Source organism: Sciurus carolinensis, chromosome 7 (assembly GCF_902686445.1).
Source record: "Sciurus carolinensis chromosome 7, mSciCar1.2, whole genome shotgun sequence".
Classification (NCBI taxonomy): Eukaryota; Metazoa; Chordata; class Mammalia; order Rodentia; family Sciuridae; genus Sciurus; species Sciurus carolinensis.
Window position 1 is genome coordinate 130,127,860 of NC_062219.1, and position 6,810 is coordinate 130,134,669.

The window sequence follows — 6,810 nt, forward strand, 5'->3', positions numbered from 1 at the left end:
CCAATGTACACTTATCCATTTAGTCTTGCTTGATTTTTTAGATACAAGTTATAGGATTGTGAACAGTTTCTACATATTTCCTTACTGAAGAGATCGAAGAAATGCACATTTTCTCAAATCTCACAGAGCAACATTTAGAAAGATGTCCATCCCTGTAGATCAGCACAAAAGAACTGAGAATTGTATGGTCAAGGGTCAGAAAATCTTGAAGAGTTACTGTTATGAAATTATTTCCTAAAGAGACAGTTGAATAGAAAGAAAGAAAGCAATCTGTCCAGTAGAAGAATAGAAAACAGAGCATCAGAAGGAGAACACTTTGAGCAGCCTTCTTCTCAGGGGCAGTTCTGTAGAGGAGCTTGGAAGTCTGAAGGTAGAGGACATGCTGGTGGTGCTTGTGGAGGAGGAAGACCATGTAGCCACTAGCCCAGCCCATGACACCCTGGAGCACAGCATCTCGAAGGACCATGAGAACAATAAAAATCCATCTGATGATCCAGATTTCAGGCAGAAAATAACAGTATTTCTCACTTTTCCTAGTCTCTGATGTGTTCATTGTGTTGATGTATTTGATGTAAAGTGGTAAGTTCATGCTTATGAGAGCATTGAGTATCCAAAAGAAGAGCACAAGGGAAGGATGCACCAGGCAGACCTGGGCTGCAGCCTCCTCCATCTGGAGGCTCTGGGACTGATGGTGACGGCCTGGATCACTGTGAGGAGACTGGTGGTGAAGACTGACAGGCCACGGGCCACCCTGTGCAGGTAAACAACAGTTTTACAGCCTACATCATCTAGAACATTTCTTAAACCAAAAGCTGCTATTGTCTTTTGCATTCCTCTGCAAAAAAGCATTAGGATGTTTGTAAAAGCCAAGTGGATGAGAATAAGATTAACTGATTTCTTCTCAGAACTCACTAAGAAAATGAACATACAATTCACAAAAACAGAAATATTTCCCACTATGCCAAATCCAGTTAGAAGGAGGAACACTGCTATCTTGATCATGTTCAAAACTATTTGTAATTTTATGGACAGAAAAACTTCAGTTCTTTGACATCCTTCCTGAGAATAGCATCAGGTGCACTGATAGGAACCTGCAAACACAATTAGGTCAAGCACATTTCTGCTGTATTGAAGATGGTCATGGTACACGCAGTGGACCAGAGCTTTGTCCAAAAAATGTCTTCATTTCCCCATGGCACTCTTGGAAGAATATTCTGTACCCTTATGAGGCATTTGTTGAAGAAGACACAAATATGTGAAGTTGCAAAGCAGACTTTCTATATTTGATTTCCACATTAGCACAACTGAACTGCTTGTTCATGCCATTAAATATCTCATATATTATAAATCCCAACTCCTCTTGAATTCACCTAAAAGTTCCCAGTCTGCAAGCTCCCCTGTGTTTTCAGCTTAATTGACCATATTCCCAACAGTCAATTCCAAAGACCACTCATCTTTAACTCTCTTCCTCTGCAAAATTCAAAATACACACAAAATCTTGTGGGTTCAACTCATCACCTCTTATATTTCCCAGTATTTGTTTCTTCTGTAAAACCTCTTCCTTTGTTCACTATATATCCCTCATTTTGATTAGTAAGACCACTCCAGAGTCACCTCCCATGCCAGTTTGCATCTTTAATTCATGTACTTCTACATCTAAGGATTGTCTCTTAAAACTCAAACTGATTCTGTCATTTCACTCCTCATAACTTTTCAGGATACATTTCTGGTATGAACATCAAATAAACACATGCTATAGCACTTCAGGTGTCAAAGGTTAATCAGGTAAAGGTCTCCAGGAAGACACCTCCAGAATGAGTCAGAATATGGACTGCAGGGAGGCAGAAACCAGGAGATGCCGCCTAGCAGTGACCCATGGGCAGGTATGAGTTCTGACTCAGTGAACACAGGGACTCTCAGGGAAGACTAGACCAGATGTGGCATGTTATATATATCAAGGGGACTCAAAAGCACATTCACTAGGTGTTGTGTTGTTGTGCACTGTGCAGATGAGAGTGGCTTATGGGGTAGGAATCCAAAGGGAAGACTGGTATAGCAAAGACCTGGGGTCACAGGGAGGGAAGGTGACTTCACTCAGATGGGGCCATGTTGGCCTTAGAACTTCTGTGTAACATTGTCTGCAGTCATCCTAGCATTTAGATTGGCTCACGTCTGTCCTCTCCGTCTGCTATGAGCAGGACTGCTTTGACATTATCACTCCATGTCGATGGATCTCCTCCCTCCCCCTCACCTTTCCTTTCTTCTCTTCTCTTTCTTTCTTTCCTTTTCTTGCTTCTTTCTGTTTTCAATGAGTTTTAACAGTTCTTTTAAAACATGTTGATTGATATTGTTACAGGGCACAACTTAACAACAGACCGATCACCATGGAGAAGTCCAAATTTGAGAGTCTTTATTAAGCCAAGCACATGACTGTGTCACACAATGCCCAAAAATATGGCTATTGGGAGAACAGCACCGACCACAGGGTTATAGGTGTTCTTATACCAAAAATAATATTAATCATAAGTGTCTGTGCTATGATTCAAAATTACACATTAACATCATGAAATCATTGACACAGGAGGAAGTGGCTCAGAATGACCTTTACCTAGGTACAAACTAAAGAATGGTTGATAACATCCACACAATCACTGTTCACACGGTACATTGTTTAGGAGCAATAGGAATAAAAAGAGAGCAATTATTTACTACACAGGAGTTGTCATTGTATATTATTAAACATGTCACACCAAGTAACTGATGATGGGCACAGAGGCAGGGTGTTCCCATGGGAGAAGCTTATTTCCTACATAACATGGAGTCTCAGATCAAAATGGAGTCTCTTTAGTCAGTTCCCTTAGAGTCTAGCCTATAACATTCTCATGCAGCCAGATCTGTCAGTCCATCACATTCTCAACCTCTTTTTTGTACATAATCAGATCATGGATTGATTAGTTAAAATTTTTTCAGTCTTATCTTTAGATGGTTGTTGGGGTCTCTGAGGGCTGTCCATTTTTCTGTTGTCTTAACTCAGGTGTGATGAGTTCATAATATGAGTAAGGTCCCTTCCATTTCAGCCAGGAGTTAGTCCTTTCTGGAACAATTTGATGTAGACATAGTCTTCTGACTGAAATGGGTGTTGGAAATCAGTGGTCTCTTGGGGCTGGTTCTCTCATAACTTTAACCTGTTAGAGAGACTTAACAACAGGTTAGAGAGGAGCAGGTTATTGGTAAGGATCGAGGAAGGGCTCTGAAATTGTTAACATTTTAATCTCTCAGAGGTCATTTGCCTCCAACTTTCTGGATTCAAACTGGTCCTTATTTTTGTGATTTAATCTAATTTACCTACCTAAATTGACTGTCTTTTAAAATTTTTATTATTTCCCCTCTAATTTTAGGAACTTTTTACTGCTGTAAGGAAAAAAGGCGATGGCTGCTCTCGCTGCTTCACTCTTTTTCCCTGGGTTTAGGCTGACTCTGAGGGCAAAAGCCAAATATTGATTCTCTTGACACCTTTATTTTAAACTCAATCTTTAAGTTTTGATCTTAAACATTCAGCTAGTCAGATTCACCAGTCATTCAGTAAGAACACTGGATTTTAAATTTAATGTCTATGACTTTATTGTTATTTACTAACTTTTATTAAACTGGGGTCTATTTTATCTGCCCTATAGGTCATGGATTATTTTCTCAAATTAATTTAGATTGTTCTTGAATCAGTACCTCTGTAAAACATTAATCAGTCACCAGTTACAGAGTTTACAAGGAAAATACAATATGGCATTAACAACAGTATCAACATATTTAGTTGTGTAATAGCTATCTTAAATTCTGACTGAGTGATATATTATATCCCCTTTTTGAGATCATGGTAATTTTATAATAAAAAAAATCTTTTGAATATAACATTATGTGAACTGATGTCTGGTTTATATTGGAGTCACTGTAACATGTAGTAAGGTGGGAGGCAGAACCTTATCTCAGGTAAGGCAAGGTTCTTCATAAATCTTAGGTAAAGCAATCTAGTTCTAAAGCTGATGTTTATTTTTTTTAAATATCATTTTATGAGGTTTATATATATTGTTTCCTAAGTCTATATAAATGTTAATTAACACAGTGGGATATTACACCTAAAACATGAATCAAAGAAAGCTGAGAGAGCTTTTAACTTTCCTTTTGTAATGGGGAAAAATGTTTTCCTGTGTCATGATATTAACCTTTAAACAGATCAGACTCTCATTATCTTTTAGAAATAAATTTACATTTTTATCCCAGTGTACAAGGAAACATAAGGTTCAGGTCCAGTTGCAGAACACTAAATGATACAGATAAATCCCCAATAAAATTTCTTATTCTAATAAGTTTAAAATTACCATTGCAACTTGAGGTTGGAGAACAACAGCTTGATAAATAAGAGTAATAGAATAATAATCGCATTGATGTTTTTATATTAACCATGTTTAGCTTTTAAAGAAAATTTAGACTTTGTAATGTAGTACAATACTCTAAAATAACAGTTGCTATTAACCAGAGTTGTACAAACCACCAATTTTTAAGACTATTTGCTCTAGAGAATAAAACTTAATAGGCACAATGTTAAGAGTAAATTAATATTTAAAAAATTATTGGTCATTTCAGCATATAGACTGAACTTTGGTTTATAACAGTACATTAATATTTGATCTTAGGAAAAACCTTGAATAGTTTTAACTGTTGTGTTACTTACATATACAGTGAAACTTTTAAAATTTACTCTTAATTAACATTTTTAATCACTTAGACACTCTTGTTGTTTACTTAGATGTATTACAGCTTTATTTTATCACATAGACTTTTTTACCTAGAAACATTTATACTAAATATATTTTTGTACTTAGAAACTTTTAATGTTTTAATCTGTTGATCCCTTTCTTAAAAGTGATATTTTGAAACAACCCCTATAAATTTAAATAAATTTCTCCATTTTAATCAGATGAACTACTTTGTTACTTATAGAACTCTATTTAAATACAGTTGAAACTTTTGGACACTTTATATAGAATAATACCTGTTAAGATTTTTAGTACCCCTGTTTTAAGTGATAAACCAAAGTAAATTTAAATCCTCTTTTTATTTACCAATTTATGAAAACACCAAAAACCTTTTAAGTATGGTATCTTATGGAATTTAAGGAGTTAAGAGTTCTTGATGTTATATTTAACAGCATTTTAACTCTCTAAACCAATCAGATATCTGTAAAAAACACATCCATGATTAAAAAATATTTTAGATCATGTAATCAAAAGCATTTGGATCCATTTTTTAAAATTTTAATTTAATGAGCTCGCATGTCAATTTTGGTACCATATATATGTAGACATGACAATACACTGGTGTACATATACAGTGAAATAAACAGATGAACAAAGACCTTATAGCTTATTTTTTAAAACCCATTATACTTGAGAGTTAAACCTTGTAAACTGGCTTCTGAATGAAACAGAGCATTAAGAAAACCTTATAGTTGGATAAAATAGGTCTGATAAAAAATTAACTTAGGTATACCAGATCGAAATTATGAACTGAAAAAGTAGAATTTTAAAAGTATTTAGCTTCCATCTTGATGTGGTCCTGCTCTATCAGAGATGAAAAGTAATTAAGAGAAGATAGACAAAGGTTATGCCTTATCCCTCCCTGAAGGAGTTTCCTGAAGAGACAGCAAGGGAGCTGGTTCCATTGGTCTGCTTGGGAGAGCCCCTCAGGTTGGGGTCTTGTTCTAAACCAGTTTTTCTGGTCTCCTGATAGCAGCCATCAAAATTTTAGCCTGGCATTTTGGTGGACCAACTCCAATAGTTGGAAGTTCCAATGGAAGCAGTTTACATTTTAATGTAAGCATTAGTGAACATGGTTAAAAACATTTTAACCATTTTTTTTTCCAAAATTGAATACAAAACATTTGATCAGATTGTTCAGGCTGCCCAAAGACAATTTGGAGGTCCCCTGTGGGTTCCATCTGACCTTGAAAGTTGGTCATTCTCTCTCACAAAATTTAGAGAGAGAAAAGACATTTCAGCAGGTTCCACACTCACTGACTCTCTTCTGGAATTCCTGGAAATTAGTTAACATGCACTGGAGGGGAGTACATGACTGACGTGAGGGAGATTGACCCATGCTTACACTTAAGGGTAACAAAAAACAGAAAAGGACAAAGAACAGATAAAACACCAAAGACATGGACAAGTGGCCACTCCAGATTCCAGACCAAAGAAACTGAGCATGTCTTGCCAGTTCCAGGACTCAGGAAGTAATTCTGCGTCCAGCCTTCCTCAGAGTCCCCAGATGTGGATCCACCAGAAACAGACTTACTGGTCCCCCAGGGGTTTAGAAAGAGGTGACTCTCTTGGAGAATTTACTTCAGTCCTGGGCCGGGGTTCCACAGACAGAGCAGTCTGGGGCTGAGGAATGTCTCTCAGAGGCCCTCCCCTAGGAGCAACATTGTGACCTATCCCCTCTGCAGGAGTTTCCAGGTCAGTGGTGAGTGGTGGTTACCCACAAGGCAGCGAGGATCTCGCTGGGGCCTCCAAATGATATGGGGCACAACTTAAGAATAGATGGATCACCACTGAGAAGTCCAAATTTGAGAGTCTTTATTAAGCTGGCTGGCTGACTGTCTCACACAATGCCCAAAAAAATGGCTATTGGGAGAACAGCCCCGACCACAGGGTTATAGGTTTCTTATACCAAAAATCATATTAATCATAAGTGTTTGTGCTATGATTCAAAATTACACAATCACATCATGAGATCATCAACAGAGCGGGAAGTGGGTCA

At 37.2% G+C, this 6,810-nt stretch overlaps 1 pseudogene; it reads right to left on the bottom strand.

Moving 5' to 3' along the window:
• Window positions 1-227: 227 nt before the first annotated feature.
• LOC124989422 (vomeronasal type-1 receptor 4-like) lies at window positions 228-1,002 on the bottom strand (annotated as a pseudogene).
• Between the last annotated feature and the right edge of the window lie 5,808 nt (window positions 1,003-6,810).